Genomic DNA, 19,193 nt, shown 5'->3' with positions numbered 1-19,193 from the left:
TGGTAGCCACTCCATCGTTGTTGGGTTGTCATGTACCCCCTCAATGGTAGCTCCCTGATAACACAGATTGCACTGCAGATGTCTGAGCTGTGAACTCCACATGTCAGCCTAGGAGTAGGTGCCTGTCCCCTTCAGAGTACTGGGACTCTGGGCAACAGCTACTGTGCCAGGTGGCCTTTGCCTCGGCGGGCTGCCACTCATGGGGAGAGCCTCTGACTGCATTGAGCAGTATTGGGGCAGATGATATGCAATGAATGAATCTAACTTAATGGTGTCTGTGCAAACGTGACTCTCTCGCCAATCACAAACAGTGATTTTAATACATAATTTTACAATCGTACAGGACGTCCATCATTGACCATGCCTCAAGACAAGAGCAAGGCAAGGAGAAATGGAAGTGGACATCATGCTGAGTTCTCAGTTTGTTCCCAAACTGATGGCAGCTCGATCCCTGTGATGAGGCCAATCTTTTTCATTGAAAATATAGAAGATTGGTTTGGAGAGGCTGCAGCAATAGAGAAGATGAGAAATGGACCTTTGCTGATCAAAACATCACCTGCCAAACAGTCAAGGGCCTGTGTCAAGTTAAGAGAGATATCAGTCACAATTTCTCCTCGTAATAACCTGAATAGAATTCTGTATGTTGACTTCCATTGGGACCTAATGCTATAAATTGATGAGCTGCATACTAATCTGGCATGGCACGGAGCCCATTTCGTTCGCCACATCCAGAAGGGACCGGAGGATAATAAAGGACACTGGAGCTTTTATCCTTTCCTTCAGTGGGAACATTTTACCTGAGAAGGCTATGGTCACAGTTTGTAGGTGTGATGTCAGTCCTTGTATTCAACCTCCAATACAATGTTTTAAGTGCCAAAGGTTTGGTAGGGCATGTGGATGTGTCCCCCATGAGGGCAACCATTGTGACAAACCCTCAGTGTCTGAACTGTCCAGAACTGCACCCTCCTCATTCACCGTAATGGTCAGTGTTCGAGAGGGAGAGGAAAATTTGAGAGCATAAAACATTGAAACTTTTCCTTGCATCTTGGTAAGACAAGTGATCAAAGACTTTACCTGACTAATATGGCTTCAAATTTTGTGACTGTGATGTCCACATCTCACATGATAAGGTCTTGGATGACACCTTGTCATGGTCATATTCCAGTGACTGTACCACATTTTGGGGGAGGGAATGTCAGTTACATTATCTATCCCTATGCCACTCTCATCAGAGGCTCTCCCCACGAGTGCCACTCTGCCATGTCAGAGGCCACCTGGCACAGTAGCTGTTGCCCAGAGTCCCAGTACCCCATAGTGGACAGGCACCTACTGCTTGACTGACACCTGTGAGGGTGGCAACCTCACAAGACAAGAAACAGCAGCCACAGGCAGATGGCCAAAGGAAAGTATGCTCTTCTTCTGGGAGGTAAAATGGGGAAATCTTCACAGAAATCAGGCTCGATTGCTGCAGGGCTGGGAAGCAGAAAATTTGAAGCCTCAGAAAGTAGCTTATCTTTCTGCTTATCCTTCTGAGATTATGCACATTGACAATGTATTGTGCATTCAGGTGGACCACTACCTGGTAATCACACCCATCTCTTCTGTTCACCACTTTCTCAGACCTGACACTAACACTCATTCCATGGAACTGTAATGGGTACTATTGCCATTTGAGTGAACTCCGTCACTTAATGGCTTCTTTGTGAACAAGCTCCAGGATGCCTGCTCTGTAAAACTATTAACCCCACTGTAAAAATTGTGTTACTCTTAAGAGAGCATCCGGTGGGGCCTGTACCCTCACACATTCTGATATTTTCAGAAAGTGAGTGCCACTTACTACTACACTAGTGGCCACAGCCATTAGTGTCTACCTGTCAGTTTGGATGACAGTATGTAATGTCTCTCTACCCCCAGATGAACCTTTTCATTACCACGAGCCATTTGAGTTAGTGTCACAACTCCCTGGCCCCTCCCTGTTATTGGGGAATTTAATGCCCATAATCCTCTCTGGGGCAATGACATTGTCTCTCAGAAACTGAACACTAGAACACCTCTTCACTTTTTTTTTTGCTGTCCTCTCAAATTGACCCAGCAGACCCAATGTCAGTTTGTGTCTTTCGACTGGGTTCGATAGCCCATGTCTCACACCAGCTGACCTACAAGCCATGTTTAGCATTCAGTGACAACATGATGATCACTAAACTTTAAATTACTATGAGTGCCTGTTACATCTAGTGGGTGTTTCGACTGCGTACAGCATTGAAGAACCACAGTTGGAAAAAAATTCTTTACAGTGCATGGTACTGTTGCATAAGTCTCTTCCCTCTACCCTCTGCCTTACCTTATCAGTTTAATATGCCTCGTTAAACTTATTGATGGGTAAACTACTCAATGTTTTTTTATCATCTTGTGAGACTGAGCTGCTAACATGAAAAACATTTGAATCTCATGCTCATCATCTCCTTGAGCAACTGAGGAGAGATGACAGTTCAAAATTCTGCAAGCATGGCTGTTGTGACTGATAGTTGCAGGTTCTTGACACCCCTCCCCCTTTCACTGCTCCCGCTGCTCTTCCATCTCATGCCAGAATAGATTTTCCTACTAACAACTGAGACATGCAACTAAAAATTAAAACAGTCAATATTAACATATTGCGTAACTCAATATTTTCTTTATCTCCACTGGACTTTCAAATGGAACTGAAATTCTTATCTTGTATCATATTTCAGTTAAATATTTTTTTAACCCATCAACAGTATTACAGATGCACTACTTAAATTTTTCAGAATTGTTAATTGTACATCTGAAATAATTTAGGTTTTATTTTTGTAACAAATAAACTTACAACCAAGTAATATTATACTAGTAAAAAGTAGCATTACATAAAATGTGTCTTTGTCTTACAGAAATTGGGAGGAGCCTCACCTCTCCAAGTAAGCATGGTCATTCACTGGCTAGGTAATGACAATTCTCATTTGTTGATTGTAAACAGTTTTATGATAGATATTCAGAGATATGTGATGGTTTTTACAAAAATTATTACTCAGACTGAAATTTTTTGTGGGTTTGTCCTTAGTGTTAAATACCTGTGGCTACTGAAGCTGTGTTAAATGTCCCCATAATGGATATCTCAGTCTTCAGACAAGTGTGATCCAATATTAAACTTGCTGGCAGATTAAAACTATGTGGTGGTGCACCGGGACAGTTACAGTAAATATCTTTCAGAAACACTTTCATCTGTTTCTGATCACATTTTAACTACTTTACATATATTCTTATACAGAATCATCTTTGTGCAGGTGAGGGTGCTGCCACATACACCAAAAGAATGTGGCAAGGGCAGCACCTGGATAAGAAGAGGATTTTCTGCGGAGGTATGACAGATTATTAAAATATCATTAAAATAATGCAAGATAATTTGACCACATTGTTGTTTCAAGCAGAAAGATATCGTTAATCTATCAAACTCTGAAAGCACTTTCTTTGGGTTTGCTTTCAGAGTGGTAGTGTGATAATAGTATCTGTTTGATGACATAAGCCTAAAGGTAATGTTTCCATTTTACACTAGTAAAGTTCTGTGCACAATCAGATATAATTGCTTTTTGCTTGCCAACATGAGAAATGTAATTTTCAATAATCTATCAGATTGGCAGTGCACTAGAGGCACTTTTCAAGATATGTAATTCAATATGTATTTGGAAAATAGGCCACGTATTGTAACAACATGTTTAACATCTGCATGACCCCAGGGAATGGGGTCACAATGTTAATGGCAAGGGTTTGCACGGGTTTCTTGGTAATGATTGGGTGTAGCTCACCTTTGGAGCCACACTTTGAAGATGTCACATTTTGACAGAGTTGTCATCTCTAGATAATAAGGTAAGGAAAATAGCAATGATCAATGATTTTCCAAGCACATTTAGCCACCTTAGAATCCCCAATACTCTGTGGGCGTACAAGATTAAGTTCTCCAGTCTGTCCTCTGGAATGCAATCACACCAGTTATCATACCACTCACACCATGTGAAATGGCAATAAAATACATTATTGTGAAGCATATAATATCTAACTAGTGCTTCAAGTCAGTCAAGTGTAAATTGTGTTCTGATTTCTCTCCAACTGGATTCTCCGTCTTGGAATTACACATGTCACTGAAGATGTGTAATGCAGATGATAAATGTTGTCTTGACTCAGACCTCATATGTCATATTTTGTTCCTTAGATCCCAAGTTACTGGGAAGTCCTCCTTCCACACACAATAACACCTCAACTACTTCACTGTTCTCCCCCTTTATGTAAACTATTTCAAAATTGTAAATTACTTCATGCATGATCATTTCAATTCAAGAATACAATCAAGAAAAAAGCTTAAAGGTTGTTGATATACTATTGTGCGATTACCAACAAAACAGTGATGGAAGTTCCTAAAAGTGCACACAATTGTGAGAACTTCCAATTCAGTGGCTGTGTAGGCCCATTAGCAGATAGTGTTGTACAGAGTGTTCATCTGCCATGAATACCTCTGATTTGGAAGAAACAAGCTCCCAATCTGGTAAATGAAGCATCAGTTGTCAAGCAAATCTCCTGAGACATATCTAGATGGCACAACTATTGTGTATTCTCTAGTACATCTTTGTATAATAAGTATGCCAATCTACTTTCAGAAAGATCAAACAGAAACTATACATTTCATCATAAGTTTAGTAAAGGTTCTGCATTTAGTAATTAATCTGGAATGAAATGATTACAGAAGTTGCCTAAATCTGAAGATACTTTTAATTGCCGTCTCTTTCTCTGGGATACAGGGAAGCTATGAATGGGTTGTATTTTTGTTTCATCAGTTAGGGCATCCTGGGGCATAATAATGTGCCCAAGAAATTTATTACCTCTTTACCATATTAGATTTTTTTTATCAAATTTCCCGTAACATCTTACTACTAAAATTAATTTCTCTGCCATCTCCATGTGCTCTTCCAAAGTGTGTGTGGCAGCCAACAAATTGTCCACAAATTAAATAATTCTTTCCAGTAATTCTGGGCCCAATACATAGTCTAGCGCTGGTATAAACACACCACCACTCATGTCAAGAGTAAATGGTGTCATTCTAAACTAGTAGCTATGACCTACAAAAATTAAAAACAGGTTGCTTTAGAGGGTCCATCTACTAGTATCTGCCAGTATGACTCACTCAGATTAATGTAAATTAAGTACATGATCCGTTGGATCCACTGTATTAGTTGATCTAAATTTTCTGGTTGGATTCTAACAGGATTGTTATTTTATTAATTTCCCTCACTACAATACCGATCTAACACTTGTTCCAGCTTTAGTTACAGCTAACAGGGGGCTACAATATGGCATTTTCAATGGCTGAATCATTTCCCAGTCTATCATAATGATCATCTGTATCTCTTTTGCTACATTTGCCTATTTCAAATAAGAAATGGGCAGAAAGATAGAATGGTTCATAAGATAGAATGCTTTTTCTTCAAATACTTTAGTTCATTTCACTAAAAAATTAACTAGAGCTGTTCTCTGAATTTTAGTCAGATACAGAGATTCTCATTACATAAGTTCAATTTGCTGTTCAGTATCCAATTCAGTTATTTTGGAATGCTGGTGTAATAATTTGGTAGTATCTGTGTTAATTAACTCTGATTTGATCCCTGGAAATATTTTTCATGGGCTAGATTGGTCTCAGTGATACCAGATTCTGCTTTACATTTGTTAACATAATTTATCATTTCCCCTTGATCAGATCTGCTATTGCCTTCTCACGTAAGAAATGAATACCTATTAGAAATTCCATGATTAATGCCTTCACTATGTGCAACATGTCCGTCATTACTACATTTACTACCACTAATAAAACACAGGTCTGTCAATTATCTGAGATTGTGCACTGCATCTATCATTACTATGAAAAATCATGTCAAAAAGCATGTCATGCCCAATTTGCTGATCAATTGTTGTAGGATCAAACAGGCCTTGGGAAGTAACACTTGCTGCATCACCTATGTCTGTTGTTAAGGTAGTAGGTATGTCTCCCACTACAGCATGTATACCTGCCTGAAACACAATTTGTGATAAACTTACAGTTTATGTTGTCATTGGATGGATAAACTACTTAAGAGGTGACAAGAGAACACAACACATAAAAAACGTTTTACTTATGTACGACTTTGGAGCTAGTGGCTCCTTTTTCTTGGAGAAGGGTTGAAGAAGGAAGAGGGGTCAAGGGAAAGGAACTGGAGAGGTTTATGAAAAGATGAGTACAGGCATGAAGGGCCACGGACTGGACAGCTGAAGCAGTTTTGATCATCAACGAACTACCACATCTTGCTCAGGGAGTCCACTTTGCCAAACTTGTCTTCAATGTGTTCCATAAAGAATAAAGGTTTGGTGTTGGTGAAAGTATCCTCATCAGTCCTGGTGCAAACCAGATAGCAGGGGTAAGGTTTCGCCCGTAGTCGACGGGCCTGACCCTCTTCCCAGGGGGGTAGCCGTGGAAGGCCGAAGGGGCAGGAGAAGCATCAGTTCCACACAGAGAGGCGGCTGCAGAAGAATGGCCAGAGTTCTGGACCCTTATGCGTTGCATTTGCATGGTGTCCGCCCTGATACCACTCATTCCAATCAGGGGCTCTCCCCACAATTAACACCCAGCCACAGCACGGGCCATCTGGCACAGCCGCCATTGCCAGGAGTTCCGATGCTCCAGGATGACGAGCAACCACTCCTAGGCTTACATGAGGTAGTCACAGCTCAGGTATCAGAGGTATGATCCTGTGTGTTCAGGGGGCTCAATCAAAAGGGTACATAGTGACCCCACCACACGGGCTGGCTACCATGCTGGCTATGCACCCTAGCATCAGACAATAATGTGAAAGAAAAGGTGGATTGAACCAGGAGGGCACATGTTGGAGACACTAGGTAAGGTGTCTTACCCAAATGGCTCACACTATGGAATAGAAATTTAGTAATGGAGATCAAATCCCAGAGTGGGACCAGGGAATGCCTTAAGGATGAGGTGATTATGCAACAAAACCAAATTGCAAAGCCAACAGAACCAGGAGCATAGCAGGGCCAACTTAAACAAGAACACCATGAGAGGGAGAGGAGAGGGGGAAGGGGAAGGAGCAAGGTGAGGAAAGGAGGGGAAGGGCAAAGAAAGGCAGCCCTGGAAAGAAGGAAGGATGCAATAGCTTGGGGCCCCGTGCTTGCCACGCACGTACTCACGAAAGGGCTGTGAGGCCCCTGGGGGCTGTGTCAACTGTGGTGGAAAGGTGTTATTCCTGTCCTGAAACCAGGAAAGGACCCACATATTTTCAAGGAAAGACTATTGGCCAATCTCCCCAGTAATTGGACTGTGTAATCTATTTGAAGAAACGGTCAATCACTGTCTTTGTTGGTGCCTTGAAGCCAGTGGGCATATATTGTGATTCCAAAGTGGCTTTTTGGGCTTTCCAGTCTACTTAAGATCGTCTGGTTCATTTGAAATCCATAGTGTGTAATGCTTTTGTGCACCACCAGCATCAGATTGGTGTGTTCCTTGACCCACAGAAGGCATAAGATACCATCTGGTGACATTACATCCTATTTACACTGCCCGAGTGCAGATTCCAGGGCAGTTTACTCATTTCTATCCAGAATTTCTTATGTTTCCAATTTTTTCAGGTCTGGATAGGTTAGACCCTCAGCAACTGATACGTGCAGGAAACTGGAGTTCCTCAGGGATCGGTTCATACTGTAATATTGTTTGCTATTGCATCAAAGGTATCGCAAACGCAGTAGGCCCCACAGTCTCTGCATCAATGTATGTGGACAATCTTGGCCTGTACTTTGCCCGTGCATCACTGAGCTCCACTGAGAGCCAAATCCAGGGGGCTGTCTCGAGAGGCCATGACTGGGCCCTGAATCACAGCTATCAATTTTCTGCTTCAAAATCACTCCGGACTGTGCACTTGCACCCATAAATTTATCTTTGTGACCAGTTACTTAACTGAAGCTTTCCAATTGTTAGGTATTTTATTTCACCACAAACTAACTTCGCTGCCACATGTCCACTGACTTGAGGCAACTTGTATGAAAAAGCTGAATGCTCTGTTTTCTTATTCTCTTTGTGGGGCACCCACCACTGTGGGTTGGACGACAGCATCTTCTGGCATATTATGCGGTAACAATCTGTCAAATGCCTCCCTCTCACCACCCCTTCTGCCACCTGCCCCCCTCCCCAGTTCACTCAACTGTTCCACAATTAGCAGTCCACACTGTTTTTTGCATGAATCACCCAAAACTGGGAAGGTCAGCTGTGTTTTGACTTGATATTCTAATGAAGGACCTCCAACTGCATCCGTTAGTCTGTGCCCCTAGATTTCCCCCTCGACACACCTGTGGCCCATAATTCTGTCCTGTGGTATGGATGGACCTCTTGTGGCCTCAAGTAGGATGCTGATCCTACCCTTCTGACAGATTTTTCTTTCAGTTTTTCATTATTATTGTAATTAAGTATGTATCTACACAGATGACCCAAAATAACATGATACACTCCTGGAAATTGAAATAAGAACACCGTGAATTCATTGTCCCAGGAAGGGGAAACTTTATTGACACATTCCTGGGGTCAGATACATCACATGATCACACTGACAGAACCACAGGCACATAGACACAGGCAACAGAGCATGCACAATGTCGGCACTAGTACAGTGTATATCCACCTTTCGCAGCAATGCAGGCTGCTATTCTCCCATGGAGACGATCGTAGAGATGCTGGCTGTAGTCCTGTGGAACGGCTTGCCATGCCATTTCCACCTGGCGCCTCAGTTGGACCAGCATTCGTGCTGGACGTGCAGACCGCGTGAGACGCTTCATCCAGTCCCAAACATGCTCAATGGGGGACAGATCAGGAGATCTTGCTGGCCAGGGTAGTTGACTTACACCTTCTAGAGCACGTTGGGTGGCACGGGATACATGCGCACGTGCATTGTCCTGTTGGAACAGCAAGTTCCCTTGCCAGTCTAGGAATGGTAGAACAATGGGTTCGATGACGGTTTGGATGTACCGTGCACTATTCAGTGTCCCCTCGACGATCACCAGTGGTGTACGGCCAGTGTAGGAGATCGCTCCCCACACCATGATGCCGGGTGTTGGCCCTGTGTGCCTCGGTCGTATGCAGTCCTGATTGTGGCGCTCACCTGCACAGCGCCAAACACGCATACGACCATCATTGGCACCAAGGCAGAAGCGACTCATCGCTGAAGATGACACGTCTCCATTCGTCCCTCCATTCACGCCTGTCGCGACACCACTGGAGGCGGGCTGCACGATGTTGGGGCGTGAGCGGAAGACGGCCTAACGGTGTGCGGGACCGTAGCCCAGCTTCATGGAGACGGTTGCGAATGGTCCTCGCCGATACCCCAGGAGCAACAGTGTCCCTAATTTGCTGGGAAGTGGCGTTGCGGTCCCCTACGGCACTGCGTAGGATCCTACGGTCTTGGCGTGCATCCGTGCGTCGCTGCGGTCCGGTCCCAGGTCGACGGGCACGTGCACCTTCCGCCGACCACTGGCGACAACATTGATGTACTGTGGAGACCTCACGCCCCACGTGTTGAGCAATTCGGCGGTACGTCCACCCGGCCTCCCGCATGCCCACTATACGCCCTCGCTCAAAGTCCGTCAACTGCACATACGGTTCACGTCCACGCTGTCGCGGCATGCTACCAGCGTTAAAGACTGCGATGGAGCTCCGTATGCCACGGCAAACTGGCTGACACTGACGGCGGCGGTGCACAAATGCTGCGCAGCTAGCGCCATTCGACGGCCAACACCGTGTTTCCTGGTGTTTTTTTTTTTTTTTTTTTTTTTTTTTTTGTGGTTTTAGGGCGCACAACTTCAATGGTCATTAGCGCCCTGACTACTCTAAGAATACACCGCGAGGCACAAGTTGACCACAACAACTAAAAGGGAAAACACGATAAAAGACAGACTGACAGGCATAGGATTAAAAAACAGCATCATCAAATGTCCTTAGCGAGGTGTGTCAAATTGATAAAACGAAGAACACGAGCAGCTGCTCGTGGGTCATCCGCTAAAATGGCATCGAAAGTATTTGGCAGGTTAAGATCGAGGCGCAGTGTGTTAAGATCTGGACAGGACAGTAAAATGTGTCTAACCGTCAGCAAGTGCCCACATGGGCAGAACGGCGCCGGCGCAGTCGTCAGCAGATGGCGATGGCTGAACCGGCAGTGTCCAATTCTTAACCGGGCTAAAATGACCTCCTCCCGCCGAGAAGGGCGTGAGGAGGACGTCCAAGCCACAGGAAGAGGTTTTAAGGCCCGAAGCTTGTTGTCGGTAAGTGCAGCCCAATCGGCATGCCACAGAGATAAGATGCGCCGACAAATCACCCTGCTAAAATCGGACGAAGGGACACAACAAAAAGCTGTCCGAGGCTGGAGGACCGCAGCCTTGGCCGCGGCATCTGCAGCTTCGTTCCCAGGGATACCGACATGGCCAGGAACCCACATAAAGCTAACTGGAGAACCGACGTCCACCAGCTGCTGAAGAGAGCGTTGGATCCGGTGTACGAAAGGGTGAACCGGGTACGGATCACTGAGGCTCTGGATGGCGCTCAGGGAATCTGAGCAGATGACATAAGCAGAATGTCGGTGGCGGCAGATGTAAAGAACAGCCTGGTAGAGGGCAAAGAGCTCAGCTGTGAAGACAGAACAATGGTCATGGAGCCGGTATTTGAAACTTTGTGCCTCAACAATAAAGGAACACCCGACCCCGTCATTGGTCTTAGAGCCATCTGTATAAATGAATGTCATGTCGATGAACTTTGAACGAAGTTCTAAAAAACGGGAGTGGTAGACCGAACCGGGGGTGACCTCTTTTGGGAGCGAGCTGAGGTCAAGGTGAACGCGGACCTGAGCCTGGAGCCAAGGTGGCGTGCGGCTCTCGCCCACTCGAAAGGTTGCAGGGAGTGAAAAATTAAGGTGTTGAAGGAGGCGACGAAAGCGAACTCCAGGGGGTAGCAGGGCAGAGACATACAACCCGTATTGACGGTCAAGAGAGTCGTCAAAAAAGGAACGATAAGACGGATGGTCGGGCATTGACAGTAGCCGACAGGCATACCGACAAAGCAGTATATCGCGCCGGTAGGTGAGTGGCAATTCGCCAGCGTCAGCATGAAGACTCTCTACGGGACTGGTATAAAATGCTCCGATCGCAAGTCGTAAACCCCGATGTTGTATGGAGTTGAGGCGGCGTAAGATGGATGGCCGTGCAGAGGAGTATACGAAGCTCCCATAATCCAGCTTGGAGCGGACGATCGACCGATATAGACGAAGTAGGACGGTTCGATCCGCTCCCCACGACAGACCACTGAGAACACGGAGGACATTTAAAGAACGGGTACAACGGGCGGCCAAATAGGACACATGTGGAGACCAGCTAAGTTTCCTGTCAAATATAAGGCCTAAAAATTTGGTTGTCTCCACGATTGGGAGAGCAACGGGACCGAGTCGTAAGGACGGTGGGAGAAACTCTTTGTAGCGCCAGAAGTTAATACAGACCGTCTTCTCGGCAGAAAAACGGAAGCCATTGGCGACACTCCAGGAGTAAAGACGGTCAAGAGAACGCTGAAGACAGCGCTCCAGTACACGTGTACACTGCGCGCTGCAATAGATGGTAAAATCGTCCACGAAAAGGGAGCCTGATACATCAGCTGGGAGGCAATCCATTATTGGATTGATAGCGATGGCGAAGAGAGCGACGCTCAAGACTGAGCCCTGTGGCACCCCATTCTCCTGGCGAAAGGTGTCGGACAGGACAGAACCCACACGTACCCTGAACTGTCGATCCATTAAAAAGGAACGAATAAAAAGAGGAAGGCGACCGCGAAGGCCCCATGTATGCATGGTGCGGAGAATGCCCGCCTTCCAACAGGTGTCGTAAGCCTTCTCCAAATCAAAGAACACAGCCGCGGTCGGGCGCTTCCGCAAGAAGTTATTCATAATAAAGGTCGACAAGGTAACCAGATGGTCAACAGCAGAGCGGCGCCTACGAAATCCACATTGTACATTGGTAAGTAGGCGTCGAGACTCGAGCAGCCAAACCAATCGAGAGTTAACCATTCGCTCCATCACTTTACAGACACAGCTGGTAAGCGAGATAGGTCGATAACTGGAAGGCAAGTGCTTGTCCTTCCCCGGCTTAGGAATTGGGACAACAATAGACTCGCGCCAGCATGCGGGAACATGTCCCTCAATCCAGATGCGATTGTATGTACGAAGAAGAAAACCTTTACCCGCAGGAGAAAGGTTCTTCAGCATCTGAATATGAATAGAATCTGGCCCTGGAGCAGAGGACCGTGATCGGCCAAGTGCGTTTTCGAGTTCCCGCATGGTGAATGGGGCATTATAACTTTCACAATTCGAGGAGCGGAAGTTAGGTGGCCTAGCCTCCTCTGCCTGTTTGCGGGGGAGGAAGGCAGGGTGGTAATGAGCGGAGCTCGAAACCTCTGCGAAAAAGCGGCCGAAGGCATTGGAGACAGCCTCAGGGGCTACAAGGACGTCATTCGCGACCTTCAAGCCAGAAACTGGTGAGTGGACCTTAGTGCCAGATAGCCGGCGCAGGCTACCCCAGACAACAGAAGAAGGAGTAAAACTGTTGAAGGTGCTTGTGAAAGCAGCCCAGCTGGCTTTCTTGCTTTCTTTGATAATACGACGACACTGAGCACGTAATCGTTTATAATTGATACAATTCGCCACTGTAGGGTGGCGTTTAAATGTGCATAAAGCACGTCGACGAGCACGTAAAGCGTCTCTACATGCCGCGGTCCACCAGGGGACCGGTACGCGACGTGGAGAAGAAGGAGGGTGAGGGATGGAATATTCAGCAGCAGCGAGAATGACTTCCGTGAGGTGTGCGACCTGACGATCGCAACTTGTAAAGGTTTGATCCTGAAAGGTCGCCCTGGAAGAGAAGAGCTCCCAGTCTGCCTTGGAGATGGTCCAATTAGAGAAGCACGGAGAGGGGGTATGCTGCAGGAGATGGATAACACACGGGAAGTGGTCGCTCGAATATGTATCAGAAAGTGCATACCACTCAAACCGGCGTGCAAGTTGGGGAGTACATATAGAGACGTCTAAATGGGAATAGGTGTGAGATGTGTCCGAAAGAAAGGTTGGGGCGCCAGTATTGAGGCAGACAAGATCGAGCTGGTTGAAAAGGTCTGCTAACAAGGAGCCCCTCGGGCAGGATGCTGGAGAGCCCCAAAGGGGATGGTGGGCATTGAAGTCTCCAGTTAACAAAAGTGGTGTAGGTAGCTGAGCAATAAGTTGCATCACGTCTGCCCTGGTAACGGCAGATGACGATGGAGTGTAAACGGTACAAAAGGAAAACGTAAAAGTGGGGAGAGTAATGCGGATGGCAACTGCCTGCAGGCCGGTGTGCAACGTGATGGGATCGTAGTAAATATCATCCCGGACCAGCAACATAACCCCTCCATGAGCTGGGATACCTACCACAGGGGGTAGGTCAAAACGCACAGAGGTGTAGTGTGCCAAGGCAATTTGATCGCATGGGCGTAGCTTCGTTTCCTGGAGGGCTACGACGAGCGGACGGTGCAAGCGGAGCAGCAACTTCAAGTCCTCTCGGTTGGAGCGAATGCTGCGAATATTCCAGTGAATAAGTGCCATCATAAGAAAGGGAAGATGAGAGAAGTGGTCACCTCGAAGGCCGCTTAGGGCCTGGCTTCGAGCGAGCACTGCCGCCGCTATCAGTAGGCGGACAGTCATCGTCCATGTGGTCTATAGGGTCATCGGCCATCTCGGGAGGATGGCCGGGAGGGGGAGCTTCCTCCGCCAGTGAACGGCCAGATGTACGGCTACCAGCGGTGCGGCCAGGCGAAACAGATGACGGCCTGGGGCGGCAACCGCTGGGTGGCGCAGGAGAAGGAATGCGCCGTGGCGGGGAAGGAGAACTGTGCTTCCTATGCGCCTTTTTGGAAGGACGTGTAGTGGAAGTACCGGTCGAAGGCTGGGAGGTCGAGGTATGGAGGAAGTCTGCACGGGATGGTTCCTTCTTGAAGGCCCGTGCATCTGACTTCGATGTCTTCGTCTTAGCAGAAGCTGAGGAAGGTGCTCGTGTCTGTGGGGTGATGGGAGGAAGAGGAGACGTCGACCGCGCGATCTTAGCACTGGCCGAACGGACGACCGTGGTGCTGAAGGTCAGATCGCATGTCTGGGTTGCTACCTCCCGGGTAGTCCGAGGAGAGGCGAGGACAGTACTGTATTTCCCCGCTGGGAGCAGCGTGGGCTTCCTACTAGCCAATAGCTTGCGAGCAGCCGAGGTGGACACTTTCTCTTTGACCCGAATTTCTTGGATACAGCGTTCTTCCTTATAGACAGGACAGTCGCGGGAGGATGCGGCATGGTCACCCTGACAGTTCACACAACGAGGAGACGGAGGTGGACAGTCACCCTCATGGGCATCCCTGCCACAAGTGACACATTTAGCTGCATTGGAACAAGACTGTCTAGTGTGATTGAAACGCTGACACTGGTAACAGCGCGTAGGTGTCGGGACATAGGGGCGAACAGAAATAACCTCGTATCCCGCCTTAATGCGCGATGGCAGCTTAACACTATCGAAGGTCAAGAAAATTGTCCGGGTCGGTACAAGGTCATTGTTGACCTTTTTCATGACCCTATGGACAGCCGTCACACCCTGCTCAGCGAGGAATGATTGAAGCTCCTCATCAGTCAATCCGTCGAGGGAGCTAGTATACACTACACCACGAGACGAGTTCAAAGTTCGGTGGGCCTCCACCCGGACAGGGAACGTGTACAGGAGGGTGGCCCGAAGCAGTTTTTGTGCCTGAAAGGCACTCTCAGTTTCTAGTAATAAGGTGCCGTTTCGCAACCTGGTACAAGATTTGACAGATCCGGCTATGGCATCTACGCCCTTCTGAATAACGAAAGGGTTGACAGAGGAAAAATCCTTTCCGTCCTCAGATCGAGAAACTACGAGGAACTGTGGGGCAGGCGGTAGTACTTTTGTCACTGTTGGCTGGTCACGTTTCCGTTTTTGAGTCGAAGTCGAAAGAGATGGAGTAGAACCCATTGCGGAGGAATCCCCCATGATTGCCAGCGTCTCCGATGGCGCGCTCCTTCCTTGTGGGGACCCTCTCAGAGGGCACTCCCGCCTTAGGTGAATGTTTACACCTCAGGTCACACCTCCCGAGAAACAGACGGAGGGACCAATCGGCATGGTCAGAAGGTATCAGCTCAGGCAATCACCCCTCCCCGGGCCTGGCCTTTACCAGGGGGTACGCGCGAGCCTTACATGTCTACCCAGGGCGGGGAATTACGCGTTACCCCGTCACCGGCTACGCGTGCGAACGCGTGGGTCGGCCTTCAGGCACGCACAGGGAGGAAGGAAGAAGAGGAAAAAGAAGAGAGAGAGGGAGAAAGAGGACAGACTGTCTCAAACGCCGAGGCGGAGACCAGAGAAGGCAAGGAGAAGAAGGTAATGAGAAGGCAAGGAGAAGAAGGCAAGGAGAAGGCAAGGGAAAAAAGGCAATGAGAGGGCAAGGAGAAAAAGGCAATGAGAGGGCAAGGAGAAAAAGGCAATGAGAGGGCAAGGAGAAAAAGGCAATGAGAAGGCAAGGAGAAAAAGGCAATGAGAAGGCAAGGAGAAAAAGGCAATGAGAAGGCAAGGAGAAAAAGGCAATGAGAAGGCAAGGAGAAAAAGGCAATGAGAAGGCAAGGAGAAGTCAAGGGAATGAGTAAGGAAGACAGTGAGGTCGAGAAGAGCAAGGAAAGGAACCAACAAAAGGAAGGAAGAAACGAGAAGTGAAAAACCAAAAAGACCACGATTATAGGTCGTGGAACCGTCCGTCTCCGGACGCAGGCGCTAACAACCCCCGTGAGGGGGATGGACTCCTTTTAGTCGCCTCTTACGACAGGCAGGAATACCGCGGGCCTATTCTAATCCCCGGACCCGCAGGGGGGGTTTCCTGGTGTGTCCGCTGTGTCGTGCGTGTGATCATTGCTTGTACAGCCCTCTCACAGTGTCCGGAGCAAGTATGGTGGGTCTGACACACCGGTGTCAATGTGTTCTTTTTTCAATTTCCTGTAGTGTAGAATCAGTTACAGTTTTGAACATGTGAGGGGACATGAGAAGCACTGGGTGTTCGTGTTGTCCACATCATTCACGAAAGTGATGAGATTGGACTGTGAAATGACTGGGAAATTGTGCGGGTGCTGGTGACTTTGCAGTTCAGCACCCCACAAACGCCCCCCCCCCTCCCCTCACCACCACCACCACCACCACCACCACCACCACCACCACCACCACCACCACCACCACCACCACCACCACCACCACCTGCCTGCAGTGTATTCACTGAAGAGGTGGTTGCCATTTCTCAGGCTTTGCGCTACATCAAATCCCAGGCTACGGCAAAGTTTCTCATCTGTAGTGACACCATGAGTTGCTTAAAAATAATAACCTGTGCTATCCCAAAAATCCTTTTGTCGCCAAATCCAGGCACTGCTTGCTGACCTCTGCAGCTCTGGAAGGACACTGACCATCTGGACATGGAGCCACATGGGCATTCCGGGAAATGAACTTGTCAGCTGTCTAATTAAAGATGGAACTACAGGAGATCAACTTGATGTCAAGATACCAGGCACAGACCTGAAGATTACATCTTCAACATAATATTGTTAGGCTCTGGGCATTGGAATGCCAGGTTGCTATGACCCGAAACAAGTTGAAAGCGATTAAAGGGTCTGCTGAGGAGTTTTGTACATCTTTCCAGGGCTCCCAGAAAGATGCCATTGTGTTGTGCCGACTATGCACTAGCCACAAGAGACTCAGCCACAAGTTCCTTCTGGACCAGGAGGATCCTCCTCACTGCAGCTGTGGTAGCCTACTGATGAGAGTGCATTCTTGTTGGTGCGCCCCACTGGCTGGTGTGCGGCACTTGCTCAGGTAGCCTATTTCACTACCTTAGGTGCTTGAGGATGATGTGACAGGCACTACCAAAGGTTCTCAGCTCATGAAGGATAGTGGATTTTACTCTAATACTCTTCCACATCCAGTGTTAGGTGTAGTTGTGGAGGTGAGTACCTCACAGTATTGAGTACCCATTGACAACTGTGTTACTTTTCCCCTCTAGCCTTGTTGTGCCTTTAGGCCCTCTTGTAAAAACGTGCCTGGGTAACCTCTATTTTCTTTTATCAATCATATTAGAACCATTGTCACACACTTCTGAACACTCTTGCTTGCTTATATAGTTTGAGCAGCTAAGTCCCCATTTTTTCCACTTTTTTTACCTTCTTTCTTTTTCTCTCGTGTTAAGGAGGGACTGATGACACCGCCACAGTTTAGTGTCCTTAAACACATCATTGTCAATATGTGTGCACATCTTCCATGCCTTATTAAAATGTCTTTAAATTCATGAATTTTCAAAGACTTGTGAAATCCAAGGGTTTTGTTATGGATGCAGGGCAGTTTCAGGTGTGGGCGAGAACAGTTTTGTTGCAAACAGCATTTCCATTCACCAGCAGCATTGAATTCATTTTCAGTAAGAAAACTGGCCATGATAAGAATGGGATGTACTGATTCTGATTCACAGGGAATACACCATTCAGTATTGGAATGTTATTGCCATCAACAATTGTCTATGTAGTAAAGCACTTTCATATCTGATGTAAGGTGGTGGAATGTGAAGCAAGGTAGGTGGAAATACTGTACACCCCTACTAACTGTGGCTTGGAGTTCTTAAGTAGTTTCACATGTGCACTGTTAAGCTAGATGGACACACTGTGACCTACTCTACTGAGTGAAGAGTGTTTGCTGATGATGACCAACTAGTTCAAATAGCTTATACAGAATATCACTTGTGCTTCTGAGCGAAGCAGAGGTTGCTGTCAAGTGCTCCTGAGGTATTTTGGATGCACGCTATGACAGAGTGTGTCCCTAAAAATAGACAACATTGTCTCTGTGTGCCAGTCCATTAGACAGATGAAAGCATGCAACTTACATTGTACTTGTTAGGTTGTAACCTACCTTTATGGGGGTAATGGCTGAAGATTTCTAGATTGAGAGTTGTTTTCAAACTTCTGCATTGCACAGCTGTTGACCAGTCATATGCGTAGCCAAATTATATCAGCTGAAATACCAGATACATTCAAATTAGACAAGAGAGAAGTGAGGACTGATCCATGTAATAAGCCATTATACTTCTATTCAGATACAATTTTTCCTTGTAGTAACAGCAAATGTGTTTCCAACTAATATGCGGTCAAATAGTTTCATTGCCCATTTCCATGGGCAAGTATCTAGAGTCATGAAGCGTAAGCAGTCGATTTCAAAGACCCCTAGGTAAAATGAATTTGTCAGAAGAATTGAATGCCACTGAAATTGTATAATTCTGCAAGTCAAAGCGTGGAATGTCAGGAGTCTGAATGTGGTAAGGAAGCTAGAAAATCTGAGAAGGAAATTTGACTGCTTAATCTGGGTGTAGTTGGGGCCAGTGAAGTAAAATAGGAACAAAATAAGCAATTTTGGTTAGATTTACTGTAGGGCAGAGAAGGAGCCACTGTGAATGCTCGAGTTCCACAAGATAACACCATATAATGATGCACACAACAAACTTTGTTATAATAAGTTGTTTTAGACTTGACAGGTACATGAGCCACATAAGTCTGATAACATATATATCAAGGTAAAAGTGACTGAGTTTGAGCTGGCTGGGCCCCACCTCTAAAAGCTGTTAGCTGGTCAGGAGAGTGCATAGATGAGAAACTGTGTGTGTGCATCCATAAGTGGCAGCCTCTGATGGCCAGAAAACTTCCAGCTGCGTCTGCGAACTTGTGTGGTGCACATTGTGCCTACACACCCAAATCTCTGGTGTGCATCTATGCAGGTCACTACAGTTGACAGTTTAGCAATAGGTTTATTCTCATCAGAATCAACAGAAAAAAGCCAACAATAATCGTTCAGATATCTGCCAACATCACAAGCAGAAGATGAAGAGACTGTGGAAGTGTGAGGATATGTTTATGTAAAAGGGATAGAAATCCAATAACCATGAGTGACTGTAATGCTGCAGGACAAGTAACAGAATACAGTTGTAAAAGAATATGAGGTTGGCAAGAGGTGTGACAAAGGAAAGAGTC

Source organism: Schistocerca serialis, chromosome 2 (genome assembly GCF_023864345.2).
Source record: "Schistocerca serialis cubense isolate TAMUIC-IGC-003099 chromosome 2, iqSchSeri2.2, whole genome shotgun sequence".
NCBI classification, from domain to species: Eukaryota; Metazoa; Arthropoda; class Insecta; order Orthoptera; family Acrididae; genus Schistocerca; species Schistocerca serialis.
Note: the sequence above shows the minus strand (reverse complement) of the source record.